The sequence below is a fragment of the Patagioenas fasciata genome, chromosome Z (assembly GCF_037038585.1).
Source record: "Patagioenas fasciata isolate bPatFas1 chromosome Z, bPatFas1.hap1, whole genome shotgun sequence".
Classification (NCBI taxonomy): domain Eukaryota; kingdom Metazoa; phylum Chordata; class Aves; order Columbiformes; family Columbidae; genus Patagioenas; species Patagioenas fasciata.
Window position 1 is genome coordinate 45706142 of NC_092560.1, and position 20153 is coordinate 45726294.

A 20153-nucleotide genomic window follows, 5' to 3' on the forward strand; every position below is an offset into this window, starting at 1 on the left:
AAAAATAGTCACCCCAAACATCCTTTCATGAGAAAGACTTCTGAAGTTGACAGCTTTAATTCAAATTGGACTTCACTACAGGATGCTCTAAAAATCTACATGCTTCGTAAAAACAGAAAAAGAAAATTCATTTTTAGTCCTGTCATCATTTTTGACTGCAGAAAGGAAAAGTTATTAACAGAAGTGAGGTCTTATATGTACTTTCTTAAGAATGGTGTGTGTATGAGCTGCTGGGGCTGACCGCTGGATGATGTTACCTCGTCATGTTTTCTGCTGGCTTTAGACAACTCTGTTCTCCCTGTTTATGTATTGAACAAATATTATTTCTTCTTCTTCTTTTTTTTTTTTTTTTTGCTTTGTCTCTTGCAGATTCTGTAATCACAGTTTGACTAGAAAACATTGCATTTGTTATAGTCTAATTTATTTTTGTAACTGGACAATCACTCTATAAACAGGCTTGCAAACTGTAGAAGTTACTTCTAAGGTTTAAGAGTAGGTACTAAATACATTAATTTTCTGATAAACCTTATTCTTATTCCACCAGATCTTTGAGCAATTCAGATAGAAACACAAAACCGTGTCATTCATTGAATGAGATATATCCCAGCATTCTCTCAGGAACCTTATTGTGACTGTTAGTGACATATAGCACATAGCGCCGAAAATGTAGGTGAGCTGGATAACCAATAACCTCTGTACAACACCTTTGGGAATCTAGAGACTTAGGTCCATGTGCACCACACAGAAGATATTGGATACCAAGGCAATTAATGTTGGTTATATCTCTGATTCCCTGAGTATGGTGTTTCCTTAAGTATGGTGGCAATGTCACTGAACTACAAAGCCCTTGACAGGCTACTGATGATAATTATGATAGAACTACACAATTTTAATGCTATTTTATTTACCTGTCTTTTGAGTTATTTCTTTGAGCCAACAGGAAGCAACATCACACCTTGCCTTTTTCCTGAAACTACTAGTTGTCCCTTTTTAATTGCTGTTTCCTTCCATCTGAAAGAAAATCCATACATACTGCAAGTATATGATTTATGCTCTCTCTCCGTTAGAAAATTTATTACTATAGTTTAAGCAAAAGTTACATATACACATACTCGAGGGCAGATTTGGTAAAATCTAGTTGTGTATTAAAGCTTCATTGCAGTTCTGATTCTGATTTTGTTTCATATTTGACTTCCTTCTTTCACGCACCTTCTAGTGCATTGATAGCAGTGGATGTTATAGAGATAGATTCTTAGGGGGAATACATTTTACATTACGGAAGTCAAAATACGCTAACATAGAGCAATAACTTACACACACATTGTTTCCATCATAATCCACAGGAGCCACTTTCTAGCAAATAATCAGCTCCTGTTGAGTTCTTAATTTAGTCAGAAATCTTCCATTCAATTAAGCCCATGAGTTCTGAGGGGATTATTATTGTACGCATAAATCCGTTGATCCATGGCAGCTGCAGAGCATTAAAAGATATATGCCATCTTGTCTTTGTCAGACAAAGCACAAAAGGTTTCTTGTTTTTTCTGTTGAAATAAAAAACAAACAAACAAACAACGAATAAGTTCTTGAAGAAAGTTTTACAACTATTTTTGAGGGAGAATTAATCTGAACTGCAAAGAACATAAGATTCATACTAATGGATGTTTAATTCTAAAGAACATACCAGAATTACCCAAGAAAAAATGAAAGAGTACACTTGTGACTTATTAAGTTAACACAAACCTCTCAGACAAGCATTTAGATTCTGGCCCACCAGAATTAGCAGAAATCTTGTTTTTGAGCACAGAAAAATTCAGAGCGTTTGCTGTTTCCTGTGTAAATTCTGGACCTGTGGCTGTTGTACCTCCAGGAAGAGGCTGATGATCATTGTCAAAAGGTTAAAATCCTTAAACCTTTTCTTCATTATCTTTGCTTAGACAGAGAAGGTTTTTTGTTTGTTTGTTCTTTTTATTTTCTAAACAATTTTTCTGTCTTTCTTTATTATTTGAATCATTGTCTTGGATCATCTCCAGTTCTTTAACAAAAAAATATTTTCCAAAGATGTGACTTGCTCTGAGGTTTGAATATTCCTAAATTTGTTTCACATGTCCATTTAGTATTGCATTACCTGCTTTGGAGAAGGCTGATGTCTCTTCAAATCTGCAACACTTTTGCAGTCTAAACTATCCTCCCATAGTTGTGCATACACAGTCATTGTTTCATATTCACTTTGAATAAGTGTTCCTCTCCTTTCAGAGCAGTAGCTTTCATGATTGATAAAAGTTCTGGTTTTTAATTCAGACATTGCCTATTGCCCTTTTTTTTTTTTTTTTTTTTTTTTTTCCCTGAATACTTTGGACATCTACTAATTCAAAGGACCTATGAAAGAACTGAGGTTCATGCATTTTCTTGCTGCTTTACACATTCAAGCCTGAGAAGAAAAATGACAATGTGGGGCTTCAAGATAAATCAGGGCAAATTGTGAACACTGAGCCTTCAAGTATATAGATATTGGGATGCTGCTAAGTAGAACATGTTCGTCTATTGAGTTTATAATGTACACGTATCCACATTATATTCAATGAGAAAATTAAACCTTTCCAACTCTGAGCATGTTCTCTAAATGCATATATTTTTCTCATCACCTATGGCCTGTAAATTCATATTTGCACTCCTTTATTAGATCTCTTCTTTCTCATACCTCCAAGGAAGATATTTCAGACACTCAATTCAAATGATGTTAAAAATGTGTAACAGAGAAAATCAGGTATGTCTAAAACATGTTTTCATAAATTACAGTAATGTACACAGGACTAGAAAAATCATGGGAAAAGAGGCTTGTTTGGTTGTGGTCAAAAAAGAACTTTTTTTTTTTTTAATTTTTCCTAGGAAGTAATGGAACACAAAGCCCTGTACAAGATCTTGTGTCCTGATGCAAAATCTTGTGGGAACTATCAACCATGTGTATCTCTACAGTCTTGAGCCATACGACTTGGAAATCGTTGGTCATCTTCCTCCGAAGCTCGTAAATGTGACAGCTTTATGTAATAGTACAGATTTTCATTTACTGATACATCTTGCTATTTCTTTTCATACATATAGCTGCAAACAACTGATACCTACAGAAGCAGGAGAAAAAGAAATGGAAAAAGCACTTCTGAAGCATAGATATTCACCCACATATCCACAGAATCACTCATGTGAGTTTGAAGATGATATTTTTGCCCCCTGGGAAGACCTGGAAAACCTCAGCTCTTAGAAACATGTCTTGTCAAGGCTAAGCAAATAGAAGGACAGTCATGTTCCCCTCATTTATGAGTTTTGAAAGGCCTCATGCAGTGTATCAGAATTAAAACTTCTCTTCAACAGAATAAAATCGTTTTATCGTCTGACTGATTATAGGTGAAAGTTCTTCACTTACCTGGAACTAGATAACCAAGTTACATTGTACTGTATTTTTATTTGGAATACAACACAGGGAACTTTGAGGTATATTTTATCATTATGATATATGCTATGTAGTAGTTTGTCAACCTCATTGGCTCTGAAGGTGAGATAAAGCAAACAAAAGCTATGCCTGTACCTGGAAACAAAGCAGTGCTTGTATGTGGGCTGCAACTTGATGAGGGAAGAGCAGTTTGTGAATACATATGCGAGGTATTGCATGCCTGTTGACCTAGTTCCCTGGTGATGATCCCAAGCATATTTGACTTACTAACTGTAGGCTGATTCAGGGTTACTCAAAGGATCCTGAACTATTCATAGTGAAATAGTTTACTATGGGATAAGGGCATATTTTCTTACTACATGTGAAGATAGAAAATGACCAGGTAAAGTCAGAGACAAGCTTAACTTTTCTGTTGCCTCTTGTACCATCTGCTGTGACATGGATGCTGTATCACAGGGAGCAACAGTGATGTGTACATTTTGGATGGATTTGTTTGGTAGATTGTGCCTCCCTAATTCATTGTCTAATTTATCACTGAAATAATTTTCAGACTTACACACAGGATTTACAGAAAAGATGCAACTTACACTCATTTGTCAGAGATTGTAATTTTTAGAAAGATTAGAAAATTTGAAAATATTTTATGTATGATGATTTTGTTCAAATACCTTATACTGTTTTTTGAATTAGGCCTTTTGGATTTATTAAAGAATGCTTGTGCAAGCGTCTTCAGGATGCCTATGGAATCTAAATGGTGTCATCCTTTTCTCAAATAGAGATTGTATCTCCCTAGTGTGCTGTTTAATGACCTTTTAACTGTTGGCCCTTCAAGTCCTAAGTGCTCTGCGATGGACATATTCCATGGTTGCTCAAGAAATATATTTGCTAGCAACTATTTTCTTAGGGTTCACAAGAAAGCTGTCTATTAATTTTTCTTCACTAGCCTGTGTCTTAAGCTGGAAAATGTCTGGAGCTCATGGAATTCCAGCCTAGAAAAGAGTTGGCAACACAGTTTTTCCAAAGTCCAGTTTTCTTTGTCACAGTGGTTATTTTGCCAGCAGAGTTTTTAGAATGGGATAAAATAATTTAAGAAAGCAAATTCTTGCTTGTTCTCTTGTGATTATCAAGACTGCTATAGCACTGCTTGAATTATGCAGAAAAGAGCATGCCACATAGCATGGCTACTATTTCTCCAGCTAGATTAAGAGACAAACATTGTCTACAATCTTCTTTCCCTGTATTTGTCTTTTCAGTAGTTACAGAGCATACACAAAGACCCAAAAGCTTCTGGCTAATGTTTTGATGTCTGGTGTATTAAAAGCAAACTTGTATACAATATTATCCAATGTAATATATCTATTTTAGCCTTTTCTGTGGGTCAACTTTTGTTTTACGGTATGTCCATTCATACTTGAGGTGTTCAGCAGTGAATGCAGGCACATCAATCAAACCCTTAATTGGAAATAAATATGAAGTCTATTATATCTATGTGTTTATGAAAAAAAAAAAAAAAGAGAAAAAGAGAAATCAATTAGTGATTTTAGGAAGGGTAATTACCTGCATTGTATTGAAAGGGCTATTCAGAACTTCAAACACAACCTATTTTAACTTACAGTTTAAACCCACTAAACTGCTGTCTTTAGTTTTTCTATTGCATTTGGTAAACCACTAAATGTTATGAAATAAATATGTTTAATGCTATTGCAGTAGTTGTGTTTGAAAATGCAATTTTCTCTTAATGTTTAGAGACTGCTTTGTGGTTGTTCCTTTTAATTGAAATGACACATTTTAATGTGACAAAGCTGCCACTACTTTATTAAAAAAGGTAATATTAGCCTGTAATAGGGAGCAGATGCTTTATGCACTATGATTATTCGTGGAATATACAAACAGAAATTTACAATAGCAAGACAAATCAGGAGCTGGAAGTGACATTCTTCTTATTATGCTTAGAGATCACATGATTCCATTTTAAAATTTACCATGATAGCTGTTAAGTTTTTACAGTACTTGTTTTCATGATTATTAGATCATTACATTTAGCTTAAACCAATTTAAGTTTATATTAGGAAGAACTGGTGATCATCTCTCACCTTTGACCTGTAAATAATGAATTCCTCTGTGTAACTGCTATATTTTAAGTTGACACTGTGCTGTGTAATCTTTATTGCTGTTAAATGACATTTAAAGTTTATTTTACAAGAGCAAGTAAAATAACATTATTTCTGCAGTCAGCAATAATTATCTGCCTCCTAGCAGAGTATGCATGCTGTGGATAAATTGTGTTCATCTGGTAACCTTTGTTTGTAAGAGAAGTTAATTAAAAGAGGAATGTTGAAAAAAATGTCTGCCCACTGAGTGCTGATAGAGTAATGCTATTATTTGACAAGACAACATTCTAAACAAAGATTGTTTTTGCTCTGAAGATATGGGTATTACACTGTGATCATAATAAAAAATGCAGCCACGGAAGCAACTATCTGTTTGTTCCATGGAAACAAGAAATGCCTAGAATATCGTATTCAGTTGGTACTTAAATGGGTTAATATGGTCATGAAGTACTGAGCCTAATGAGTAGATTTTTCACCTGGTAATTTTCTATATATAGTAATGAATTACGCCTTAGATATTAATAATGTGTTCTCCCTCTTCTGTTTTAATTAATTCATCTATAAAAAAGATACCGCAGTGACTCCATGTTGACAATTTGAAAAGTTTTTATTCAATATTTATATATCAGGAAAACATTCATGGTGTGAGAATTACTTACAATTTCAAAGACTGTTTGCATATGTAGCATGGGACCCACAGACTTTGTTCTGCTGTGACTTGACTTTTCAATTATACATAGGGTAGAAAGAAGGATGTTTCATGAGCCAGTAATCTTGGTTTTGTTTTCCCCTTCTTATTGAAACTTTGCAGAGTACTGGTTGCCTGTTCTGTCATTAGTAAGGTAAGTTAGATTAATAACTTTGGCTAAGTTATTTTTTTTATATTTTTCTATATATGAATAGTGCATAATACCAATCCTGGTGAGAATTGTATTCAGTTTCACTTTCTTCTTTATAAAATAGGATAACTAATTTTTCACTAAAAGTGCTTTATCAGTCTCAACAGCCAAAAAGTGAATTTACAACTGGCTATGGAGCAAAGCCTCTCCAGGAACTGATCCAGTACTTTTTCCAAATTTGCAAACAGACTGACAAGAGCATATTTAAGAAAATCACCATTTAAATTATATTTCCCACATATGTTCAGTAGTGTAACTATTTAAAAATAGTCTGGTTTTAGATTGCTTATTTTGTTTTGTTATGGTTTTTTCAGCCATTGACCTTTTTGGCATAATTTTAGTTTCAAATAAAAAAAAAATGCAGCACACATACATAATCCATTTAAGCAGCAATTCTTCTACACAAGGTGGTATACACAGCAACAAAATAGTCGATTGGTCTGTAGCAGCTCTAGATATAATTCAAAAAACCAAAAATCTAATCCTGTTATACCTAATGTATAATTTCTTTAAATTTCTTATTAAAAAAACTTTGCAATAAACATATTTGCTGATGTAAGATATTTTTATAAGCTCTTAATTGCATTCATTTACTCTATAATATGTTATTTTTGTATGCATTTCGCCTACTAGGAGGGAGAAAGTTACATAGAGATTCTCATGGTAAAAATATCTAGAACTACTTAGAGAATAGATGGCAACACACATAAATGAATGTTTTAGGAGGTCAAGTATATTTTAAGTGGTGTGTCAGGAAGAAGGAAGTGCATAATAAGATTAGATATAGTGTGGGTGGGAAGCAAAATACAAATTACAAATACTTTACTTATATAGATGTCCTGTTTTTGTTAAAAAACAAGTTTCTCCTTTAGTGAATTTTGCCTGTCAACTAAAGCCTTCATATTAGCTGCATTTTCCTGGAGGATCAGACACATGTTTTGGTAAACCTAGCAATGGAATGCAAACTTATTGATAAGCACGGATGGACATCTCGCGAGAGGGGCAATGAGAAACCGGTGACCAAGAAACTGACCAACTGTGTATAACATTCCATTCATGTGAATACTTCATATAAAAGTGGGAGATCACAAGGATGTCGCCTCTTTTCTTTCTCCCTTCTGCTTATGGCCGACATTAGGAGAGGATCTTGCTAGTTGTCCCTGCGAACTGAGGCCTAGCGAGAGACTGAATCCAGCTCCGGTTGGCTACAGAGTCTAATCCAGGACTTTGGGTGCTGGCTCTGCAGTTGCTGAGACTTACAAGATTGGTTTTCTATATTTTGTATTATTTTCTCTATTCTTATTAGCAGCATTAGTAAAACATCTTTAATTTTTCCAACTCTATTCTCTCTGTCCTTCTTTCCCACCCGATCGCCTGTCCTGAGTGGGAAGAGGGGAGAGGGAGGGGCAAAAGGGGGAAGTGGGGGGGAGAGAAGGTTAACAATAGATCTGCCAGGGTTTTATTGTCACCCCGCAATCTAAACCCTGGACAACAGAGAAATAAAACTAGACTGTTATTGTCAATGTACTTTACAATAGTGGTTTCAAGGTTCAGTATAACACTGTTATTTCAACAAAATTCTTTAGACTTTTTTTTTCCTCTGAAGTTCTCAAGATACATACACCAAAGATGGAAATAATTCCCTAAAGGTATTTTCTACATCAACAGTTTTTTTCAGATTCTTTAGGTGTCATCTTACTAGGCTGTGTATAATTAAAATAGTCATTCGCTGTGTTTCAACCGTAAGTGGAAACAAATGCCAAAAACCTCAAACAACCAAACCAAACAAATAAACCCCCTCTCCTCTCCCCTCCCTGCCCCCCTCCAAACCAAAATCAAAATCAAACCAAAACAAACCTACACATTTGTTAGATTGGGCAGCTTCTTTCTGTTCTACTGAGTAGTAGATGCACTGTATTAATAAACATTATTAAAGTTGCTGAGACATTCATTAAATGCTTGATTCTCTAAGACATGCTGTGCAGTGCATTTCCTAATGAATGATCTCAAAAAAGGAAATTGTACACTACAGTCCTTCAATTAAGATTATGAAGAAAATCTATGATACTTTGTATGCTTATTAGGTGCAGGAATCTCAAACTATCAAAATAGTTTTGGAATGCAATCTCCCTTGTGTACTCATGCAAATCATCCTCATAATATCCTAGGGACTTTGAATGAAAGTCAATTGAGTATATTTAGAAACATGGAAAAAAATAAATATTATTTACAAATATATTAGCAGATAGGATTTTTATTTGAAATAGTATTGGAAAAATATTGAAAGTAATTGAAATAATATTTGGAATACCAGAAGGCACAGTAACACTTATTCCTGGAAACACCTGTTTAAAAGATAATTCCTTTAATATTTCTTGCTACATAGTGAAGTGCAATGGCAGCATTATCCTTGAATAATGGAGTTATTCTTCAGATCTCAGTTGATGTCCTACTTTTTTTCTTTTTTTTTTCTTTTTTTTTTTTTTATTTGCAGGGTTGAGCAGTATGTTAAAGATACATCAGAAGGCAAGAAAGAGTTCTGAGTCAAGATAAAGTTTAGGCAAGAATCTGAGATTCAGAGACAAAAGTTATAGTTTAGGTTAGTAAAAAAAAAAAAAAAAAAACGAATAAAAAAGAGGAATCCATCCATGTTGTAGGTAATGTCTTAGGGTACTCTTTTGTAATAGTCCAGTCGCTGTGGTGTCAGCTACATTGTCAGTCTATAAACTCTAATATCATAAAACATAAAAGCAACCTCCTCTAACTAATTGAAGTAGCTTTTTCATAAAAAAACAAAAACAAAAACCCAAACAAACAACACACCAAACCAAAGAAAAACAAACAAAAGCAACCAACTGTTCAAAAGAAACAAAACGAAAAACCCAAATACAAAACCCAAAAACCAACCAACCAAAAAAACCACACCACAACAAAAAACCCTCTGCAACTATTATAAGTAACAGTTATATCTGTATATATTTATCTATCTATGAATATGAATGAAAACATAGAATAGCCCTTGGGATTCCCTGTCATAAGAGGAGGTAGGAGGTTTGATCATTCATTTGGGTGGGAGGAATTAGTGTCCTGACTGGGAACTAAATATTTAATCTTCTTCCCACGAGCAAATTCCTAATAATCAGTTCCAGCTATGCTCTAAAAGAAAACACTTTCCTCCATTTTTGTTCCTACTTATGTGTTAAAGAGTGTATAAGCTTCCCCAGAAATGATGGTGTTAAGATGCAAAGCTCTGGATTTTATCACAGACGTGAGAAATCCACATTTCTTTTCAGCCTGGTCACCTAGTTCTTTCTTTGAGTAAGCAGTAAGACTTGTTTGAGAATGGTTTACAGATTCTTTCCTCCTGTATAATATTGGAACATGTGGTGGGTCCCTCAAATGATCTTTATTGTGGCAGGACAACAGCTGTAACAAGATATTCTGCAGAAGCACTACAATCAGAGCACAAACCCTGAGTATACTGATAAGCCAGTATGATAAGCATTAGGTAGAATTTTAATAATAAAGATACAGTTTATTAAAGTATATTTTCTTTTTACTTGTTATGGAAACTAAACCTGGCAAAATCAGCATTCATTAACTCAATTTATTTTACTGATTTTATGGAGCTGTCTACATAAAAATCTTTTCTTCGTGTTCAGTGACAATATCATTGCACAAGACACAGCAGCAGAAATACCTGGAAACAAAAGAAAAATAAAGAAATAAAAGTAACAAAAATCTCCACTCAGTCTAAGCTATAAAACAAAAATCCAAAGATTGCATATCACTGACGATGGGATTAAATAGTTGTTTTGCATTGGTAGCCCAGCTTAGTACATAAAAAGTAACCATAAGGAAGTGAAATGTTACGTTTTGGTAGGTTCCAACTGTCACTGTTTACAGTATCAAGCTTACTGTTCTCACTGAAGAACTGATGAAATCTTGCAATAATGTTTTATGTGCAGTAATAGATGATCTGAAAATCAAACAAATCTTGGCTACACTTTCTAAAGCTTATCTGTGTGAAAGGAAAACATGAGCTACAATGAGTTTCAATCACAGCTCGATTATGGTAGATATCAGGAAAAACCAGGTAAGGGCTTAAAACCAAATATATCAAGTTCAGGTGCAGTTTTAAGGAGTCAATTGGTGTCCCTGACAAGCAATTACAAGTGCACAACCAAACAGAACAGGCTCAGTGACAGATAATTCGCCACTGAGCAGGTAATTCGCCAGATGTATCCCAAATAAGTTAATCTTCTGTTTGCATCTAGGAAGCAGATAAAACTCTTAAACCATTTGGGTAAGAATATCGAGATAGCAGAAAATTAAATTTGCCAAAAATGTATTTGAATTTCAGTGACAGATGAGATGTCAAGATACCTAAAGAACTTAGAAGAAAAAAAAAAAAAAGAACGTATGTATAGAGATGTAGGTAAAGATTGTCCTTCAAAACAGCTAGAATTTTCACTTGACAGAAGTGCAAGACAGGCAGTTCACAGCAAGTAGCACCAAGCCCCTAACCCTGCACTACGTTACTTAAATACAAGCATAAACCCAAAGCATGGAGGAAGAAAACAACCCACCAACCAAAACCCCCACAAACAAATGAGCAATCCCAAACCTCACAAAAGAACCAAAACAAAATCAAATAACCCCAGCATGCTTTCCTTCTCTCTCTCTCTTTTTTTTTTTTTCTTTTTTCTTTTCTTTTCCTCAGGTTAGTGTTTTGATGATGATGTAAAGCATTCATAGCACTAGAACCACAAGCTAGGCAGGTAGTGTAAAATCCTCAGTCATACTGTGTAGGGCAACTGGATTATTGTTTACCAGGAACTAAATTAATATATTTCTTTGTTATGAAAGTGTTATTTTTGAAACAAATTGAATCGAAGTTTTGTCATATCTGATCTGTATACTACAGGTAAGTTGATAAGAAAAGAAAAAAAAAAAAAGACACCTTCATTTTCTGTGTGTTTCAGTCATAATTCAATTAATTTTATTCACTGAATTGATGAATTGATTCTCAGTTTTTATGCCAGTCTGTGTATGTAACTAGATTTTGTGGGCTGCAAGCAGTCAACAAGTGCAATTTTTCTTCATCTATTCAGCAAATAGCTAATTGGATTACAAGTTGTTTTTCTTCTTTTCCCATTAGCATCCTCGGTTCATTCTTTCATCATTATTTATATGCTAATTTTCATTCTCCTTTCAAAACAAGAATTCTTAATGATGTGTGTATACAAATAAGACATGAAGACTATGCAGTTACAGACTTGATGAGTAACCAACCCTCTTCTTCCCACTCAGTTGCCATACTTATGTCAAATGCTCATTTCAGTTCCATCGTCTCAAGCAGCACAGGGCCATTTAATGCCCTCTGCTATTCCAGGGTCCTAACTTGCTCTTTTTGCTGTCCACATTTCCTGTCCACTGGAGGAGAAAACATTGTTTCCACCCATTTAGTTTATTAGAAGATAGCAGGCTTGGGGGGTCTTTGGGTGACTGAGACAAGAACAGCAACAATGGAGAAAAATTGGAGAAAATTGATACAGAATGAAATATTGACTTTCTAATACCATAAAAACCCACAATATGTTTCTTCATTTCAAAAAGGCAACAGAAGCACCAAGGCAGTTTCTATTGATACCATTCTGCAATAGATATGCAACATTGATAGCAATGATACTTGACCTTTCTTTTTTTTTTTTTTTTTTTTGCTTTTCCCCTCTGTTCAGCTGGCAGCAATGGGAAGTCATGATCTCATCTAAGCAACTGAAGACCCTTATTCTGCTGTTAGTTACACAGCTTCAGTTAACATGGTGGAAGCAAACTGGAACTAACTTAGGAGCACTGGCGTAACTAAGTGGGGAATTTGGACTACACCATTGGTATGAATGTTGGATTACGGCAAACACAGGAGTAATGAGATAAAGGGTGTGAAATACAGCTATTGCTGCAAATACAGCATCTTCCTCCCTGCTAGTCACTGCTTCTCAACAGCCACTCATTCAGTGGAGAGACCTGCCTTCTCTTGCAAGATGAATACTATTGCTATTAGATCAGATTTGCTTACATAAAGGTTGATCAGTTAATCACTCACATCCCCTAGTTGCTGTTGGTATGAGCTCTGAGAAAACTGAATGATAGTCCCAAAGGCACTAACTAGGTAAACTTCTATTCTAAAAACCAAGAGGTCAAAGCCAAAACAATGGAGCAGCTGTTCCTACTGGAACAACAGAAATAAAATATTACTTATAATGACTTGAAATGTCTTTCTTCATCAAAACCAGGTCTGTATGGTGTTTACCTTCTTGAAGACTTTGCATGATTGAAAGATAGGTTTATTTTATGCAATATAGTCTTTTGAGCATTTCAGATGTTCTTTAACCTCCCATCAGTTAACCTATTATGTTTAGAATAATGAAGCTAACGAAAAAAAATGCAACTTTCTTTCCACATGCATGACTGGCACCAATCTACTTTCAACTATAGCCAAAAAAAGGACGTCTTTAATTTAGATGAAAACTCAGGCTTACTCCTAGTGTGTAAATATATTAGACTGGACATAATATTGTAAATATGTACCACAAAGTTGGTCATTAAGTGAAATAGACTCTGAAGAAAACCATTTTTATTGTTCATGGACACAAAAATAGACGAGAGTCTGCTCAGCTTTCCTTGAATGAAATGGGGATTTAGAATTCGATTTGCTCTCCATAATATTTGCAAATTGTTCTGTGAATTTTTCAAAAAGAGCAAGAAAAAAACTTTTTAAATCATGGTTTTCTTTTCCATTATATTAAATTCTGTGCTTTCTTTTTGAATGTCTAATAAAATCACAGAATCACAGAATCACAGAATGTTAGGGATTGGAAGGGATCACAAAAGATCATCTAGTCCAATCCATGCTACATTATTCTCTAACACATGGAAATAATACAAAATATCAGGAAGTGAAGGAAGAGAGGAAAGGTAGGAAGAAGGAATCCAGAGTCTGTGCACAATTTTGTGAGTATTATTTCATTCCAGTAGGCTTTGTGAAGCAACTCTATGTTTTGAACAGCTAATCCAGACATCAGGTTTTTTTCATATTTTTAATCGATAGGTATTCATGTAGAATTAGAATGGGATTGCAACTTTAAATTATAACTTGATGATTTAGAATTTTGCTTCCTCCTCTCATTTAGTAGTTTTGAGTGAAATTTGCAAATGGTTGGATTACATTTCTATGAAAAGATCTTTTCAGTTTAATAACTGAAGTGACTGCAGAATAACATGTTTAGGAAAATATTCGCTGCACTCAGCAGCAAAATTCTTGATGACTTCAAGAGTGTTGAGGTTCCTTCCCTGGTGAGAAGTCAGTGCTCGATAGGGGTTTTTTTTGTGATATACTTGAAAATATTTAAGACACCACCACCCAGTACGTTTGGTTCCACTCCAGAGCTGCTTACAACTTACTTTACACACCTATCCTGGAGTGTGAGCACAGCTGGTCTGTCTCAGCATGACACAGGTCAGTTTAAATCACATCATGAACAGCAGTCGCTTCTGGTGGAGGGGACAGAAAGCAGCAGTGGTGGAGCAAATCAGTCACAACCACTGGTCAGACTGATAGCTGCTCACAGTCTTGATTACAGCTCTTCTGCTGAGATGTCAGCAACTCATGGCTTGATGACAGTAATTTCTTAAAACACTAAGAATATAAGTAGTTTGTGTGATGTCCTAGAAGGATGCAAATGAGGCTAGGTAGATCTGAAAGGAAAGCAAAAAGTCACGATCAATTGTTACAGTTCAAGCAATACATGAATGTCCTCTGACTCAGTTGTATCCTTTTAGCTGACAGATTTTGGCACATTCACTATTAATACACTGATTTCTTCTCCAGATAATTTTTCTGACTTATTTCCTAACAATAAATGAATGGATGAATGGATGAATGGATGGATGAATGAATGGATGAATGGATGGATGAATGAATGGATGAATGAATGGATGAATGGATGAATGAATGAATGAATGAATGAATGAATGAATGAATGAATGAATGAAAAACGTGTCTACTTCCTGGGCAACTCTCCATCTCACCACCTCTTCTAGCCTTCTTCACTAGCTATTCCATTGAGCTAGTCCAGCTGAGTATGAACTGAGCCTATCAACTAGTTCAGGCACAGGGGTTCAGCAGACACATCTGGTAATTTGTTCCAGAAAGTCTGTATTTTCTGAGTCATGAAGTGGTGACTTATACTAATACAGAGGTGTCATGAAATCTTGAGAGCTTCATTCTTTTTTTAATCAATACTAAAATTTCACCAGGATTACACCTGTCTTCAAACTCTGATCATTCTTGTTTCCATCACCTTCTTGATCCAGTCACACATAGTTTCTCAGTCATTTCCTCAGCTTTGATTCACTCATCTTTGAACAAATACTGTCGCCACTTCATATACCAAATTTTAAAAAAGACTACAATCCTTAAACTCTGAGGTTATCCTACTGTGAGTCCAGATCTCAAAACAGTATAAATACTGGTCTTACTCATTGAAGATTCCACAGCTTTGCTAGCCTGAGACACCTTTATTCTCACAGGTTATAATACAATATTCCAAGAGTCAATTTCAATTTCCTAGATTTTAGAGTTTATGGCAGCTATGATAATTTTGGTTGTAACACCAATTACTAGCATGCGCAAAAGATTACAAGTATACGAGAAGCATATTGGTTTTGCCTAAGAAAAAGGGGAAGCTAGATACTCATCTGCATTCTAAATATCTCTCTTAAGAACTGTGCCACTGTTTAATTTAGATGAAATAGTATTTTACTATATAAAGAGTTGCATTAGAAGTGCAGATACTTTTCATGCATTGAGTTATGTATAAGCAACATGATTGAAGGTTGCAGAGTCTGATTCTGATTTGTCTTGAATAGTTGCTTTAATTTAGTAAAGCAAATTCAGGACACTAATTTCTTTTGGAATTAAATCAAAATAATCTACCACTTGGGTAATGGTTCTCATTAACTTTCCAACAGCATAGGTGCCCTATGTCAATGTTTTTCTCTCTTTCTGAGTATTATGTTCAAAATCCAAACCTAGCATTAACTCATACGATAATGAATTAATTTTAAAGTCAAACACACAGTCCATTTGCTTTACGTGGGTGAAATAACCCATCATATCATTAGACATGAAGATTATATTTCTACTTGTTGGACACATAAGAAAGAATCAATAAATCCTGAGTACTGTCAATACCGCACAACGCTAAAAGAAAATAAAAAATTAACCCTCCGGTCTGTCCTTGACTTTCACGTGTCCTAATTTCTTATGTGAACTACTTTTTCCATGCTTGAAATACAAAATCAAACTCTGCCCGTTAGTTAAATACAGGTTTATTTAAGGTCCACCTTACTAAGAAGGGACTTTTTTTTTTAGTTGTTTAAAAATATTTAATCAAATAAATAACATTCTGGTCTTGGCTATTTTTATAGTTTAAATTTACTTTACTACAGTCAGTAATCAATTAGAAATCATATAAATTCTACTTAAAATTGCTTATAGTTCAGAGTATCCACTTCCTAATTGTTTCTTATATATTTCTCTGTGAGGTGAGTTATGATCATGCAGAATGAAAGGCCACTGACACAGAATATGGATGTGTGAAGTGCACATTTGCAAAACAGCACGTTAAGAAGAAAATGCTGAGTACACCGCAACTTTAGAAGCACCTGTTTCAGTCCTCTGACTTTCCAAGTGCAAAATTAACCTTGTGATGTACCTATCGTTTGCAATTTCTACTGAATGTACAATCTACATTACAACTGTATTACTCTTTTTTTCAGGGTTTGGAAACTGAGAATGTTAGTACCTCATTAAGACATTTTAAAAGTTTCCTTAAATTCTAAGCTAACAAAACAAAAAACAGTCTTTTATACTAATCTGACTGTTAAGAGAAAAAAATACTAATCTTTCTCAGCCTGGGAAACATTGAATATTTAAAACTTAAATATGAGTCTTCTAAACAAATTTATCTTTTGCAAGAAGCCGTGTCAACAGGACAAAATACATATTTCCCTTGCTAGGGCTAGTAGAGACAAACTCTTACAAATGAATTTGTCTATGACTATTGCCTCCTGCTCCTGCCTAACTGTAAAATAAGCAGCCAAAATAGAAGCAAAAGCCAGGCTCTTATTTTTACTATTGTAACATGATACTCAGGGTAAAGATGTTTAATCAGAAGGGTTTCCCCTAGTCAACTTTGCATAAATGAATGCCAAGTCCTGTGTTGCCTGACTATCGACGGAGCACTCAGTCAACCTCACCTTCTTCATCTGCGTCCTTTGGGCAGCAAAAGTAGATCCAGCAACATATGAGTCATTCTTTCCTGTGGTCACTATTTCTCTGTTGTCTTTTCATTTTCTTATGATATTTTCCTCTGTTTATCAGTCTAATAGCATTTTAATTTTTTTTTTCCCTGCTCCTACAACCACATACATTAGATAAAAGAAGTTCTGAATGATTTTTTTTTCCCATCTTCACAGAAAGATGTCAGAGATGTCAAACCTTTTTCTGTCATGAGGTCATACACCTTTCTGAAACACCTTAAGCTACTGTTCCTTTTGTAGCTATGCTAACATAGTGACAATGAAGTAGGTCTTTGATCTGAGAGCTTCAGAAGTGCACCAGCCTCTAGTAGTAATTGGTAAAGCATTATGTAAGCAAAATATCATGCACTATTTATTGCTTTGTCAAATAATAAATACAGCTTTCTGAGTTTTTTCATGAGAACTATCAAGACTGATGTCCAGTCTTATACCAAATTGGACTTCATTTTTAGCAATCTTTTTCTACCTTTGGCCCCCATTTCAAAGATTCAGCTTAATTTGCCGATCCCCACTTCTATTGGTTTTATGTGCCAGTACATATAATTCCGAGGAATTCCAAACTCTTGGTCTTGAGCCATAACGAAGGTAAACCTAGAATTTAGACCAGATGAAGGCAATCCAAGGTTCTAGTCACAATACAGCTGTACACAATTTATGATGCATCTTGTGATCGTAACAAGTTTTGGTGCTCAGAAGCAGAGATATCCCAAGATGGGATTTCATTAAGTCCCTCCCCTCAGTGAGGAAATTAAGAATGTCAAAGAGTATTCTTATCCCTCTGAATACACATTTCACTAGTAGGAATGTATTCCCCTGGTTAGATGGGTGGGCTTGCTTTTGCAAAGCCACTGTGATATTCACAGGTTTTGCAAGTTCCCAGGGCACTGCTAGCAACACTTCATTTCAACGTGTTGCTCATACTTACTTTTTTGTGTGTCTGTGTAAACTCTGCCAGATACTTCTCTTGTGGTTTATGTCTGTTGTGTTTACAAACATTTTCTTTACGTATATATAAAATAAAATCTTGGATTCTGATATTTCACTTGATGAGGAATGGAGACCTAGTGTAGTATGTCATTTCTTAAGCTTTTCTTAAGCTGTCATAGACAAAAAAGTGCCCACATATACAGCTATTTATTTAGATGAATTGTGTATTTCATTTTTTAAGCCTATGTATTTCATTAAGAAGGTAAACAGCAATTTGGTGTGTAAGGGCAGAAATTAAATCCCTGAAATGAATGGGTAAACTCTACATGTAAAAAGACTTCTGAATCATACTTGGTATTGTCTAAAGAGTAAAATAATGCTGTTGTTCTTATTGCTAGAACATCATCAGTGATTCTCATTTTTCCTCAGAATAAAATAATTGAAACAATTTATCCTCAAGACATATGTTATATAACTCTATCCATTGTTGTAGTGAAGTATAGTAAATAAGACTTTGTGGTAGTTTCAACTTGACAGTCCAGTACATAGAGGAACGATAAAAAATATCTTTTCCTTCTGAGACTAAGGATGCTATTCTGCCCAGAAATTCTTTTTGGCTTATCCGCTTGCCATGTAAACAAAGCTGTTCAACTAAGATCAGGCTGGCTAGACCATATAGAGTAAAGCAGACTACTTGTGTAAAGCACCTTTTCTTCTGATGTATACATTCATTTTAGTGGAAGGAATTGAATTAACATTTCAGCTATGTAGGGACTACCTGGGTGTTTAATTCAGAGTGTGAATGCATTAATAAGGGAGTTAATTCACTAGTTTCTTACTTTTAAACAACAGCTGGAAACTGGGGCAGTACATTGTCTTTTACACCCAACAAAATTTTAAAAGTACAGAAAACCAGTTTTGTAATTACTGTTATTTTAGACCTATCTGATCTTTTTTTAGTTCTATCGAACTTGAATCAATTTGACCAAGATTGTTGCAGGCAAAAAGAACAAAGAAGATTGTTGACAAAGGGGAAAGAACTAAATGGACAAGGAGGTCAGATGGGCTGATAGAGCAGGCGCTTGAGAAAATGGGAGGAATCATTAGGATGTGGAAACTGTACATGCGCTCGAAGATATGAATGAGGCTGATTGAGTTAGAGGAGAAAGGTAGAAAAGCAAAGGCAGTTGGGGGTAATAGAGGGCAATAACTTGTTTCTATTTTAATGGTGTATGAGGAGAATGGAGGCTCAAGTGAAATATCAGTCTGGAGAATCCCATTCAGCTGTCAATATGATGAGTTTTGTGAATACAAAATATATTGCTTTTTATCATGGACATTCTTGTTTGAAGCCTGTGCACTTTGCACAGATGAATTGTTCATATGAAAATCAATGGCACGCATAAGACATTCTGTGAACTATAAATGTAGATGTCATGCTGAAAAAATACATATTGAAGTTCACATGGTCCCATACAGAGGCATTGTTGAAGGCATATCCTATACTAACATTAGGAATTTATCATATTCACTTGATCATCCAAAACTGGTTGCAGAACTTAGTCCTGACACAGGATGTAGAGCCTTAATAGATTTCCTGCTGTTACCTTTACTAATGACTAGGTGGTTGGCTATTGGTGGTAATCTTTGATGTGAACAGCTCAAATAACATCCCTATAAGTATTGATTTTGACATATCCATAGGATCATAGAGCAGAGTTATAGATAAGAATTTCTCTGCAGAATGAAAAAAGAATGGTGTTAGACCTGAAAGTTATTGAAATCTCCTAACACATCAAGAAACACAGAAGGTGAAACAGTTGTGACAGTCTTCAGTGAAAGAGGCTAGGTGAGAACACTGTCATCACTGGCCTGCAGAAAAATACGATTACTAAAACCTTTCAGGGACAAATAAAACTGAACTGAGGTAATTATTCTGTTCTATTGCTATTTTAGAGTCATGGAAGCGAAAGCAAGGGAAGCAAAGGTATAGTGTATTTTAAAATCTGAGTCACACTATGAGAAAGAAGACAATTAAAAGAAAAATATTTCTACGTGCAGGTGATATGAAACAGGAAGACAGACATAATTACAAACCTAGTCTTTCATTATTTTTGTGGATTTATTTTACTGTTTAAGCTACTTATGCGTTAGGCTTTTACGCAAGGAGTTAGCTCATAAACATGCTTCTCTCCTGCAAAATCATGTCCCTGTAATTTCAAATGTGTAACGTATGTTATTTCTAAGAGAAACAATATATATATATATATATATATTTTTTTTTTAATATATATATTTTTCTCCCCTGCAATAAAAATTGGCTGGATAAAGCCATCTACTTGAAAAACAGATAGTCTAGGTAGTTAGCAAACATTGACCTTAGAA

The 20153-nt window shown here is 34.8% G+C and overlaps 1 long non-coding RNA gene across 1 annotated transcript in view; it reads left to right on the top strand.

Annotated features, from left to right (window-relative positions):
• The window catches only part of LOC139826518 (uncharacterized), a 77197-nt gene extending 69587 nt beyond the window's left edge, over positions 1-7610 (top strand). Inside the window, exon 3 of the long non-coding RNA XR_011736632.1 lies at positions 2887-7610. This is a non-coding gene — a long non-coding RNA (uncharacterized lncRNA). The remainder of the gene's footprint in view (positions 1-2886) is intronic.
• Positions 7611-20153: the final 12543 nt, after the last annotated feature.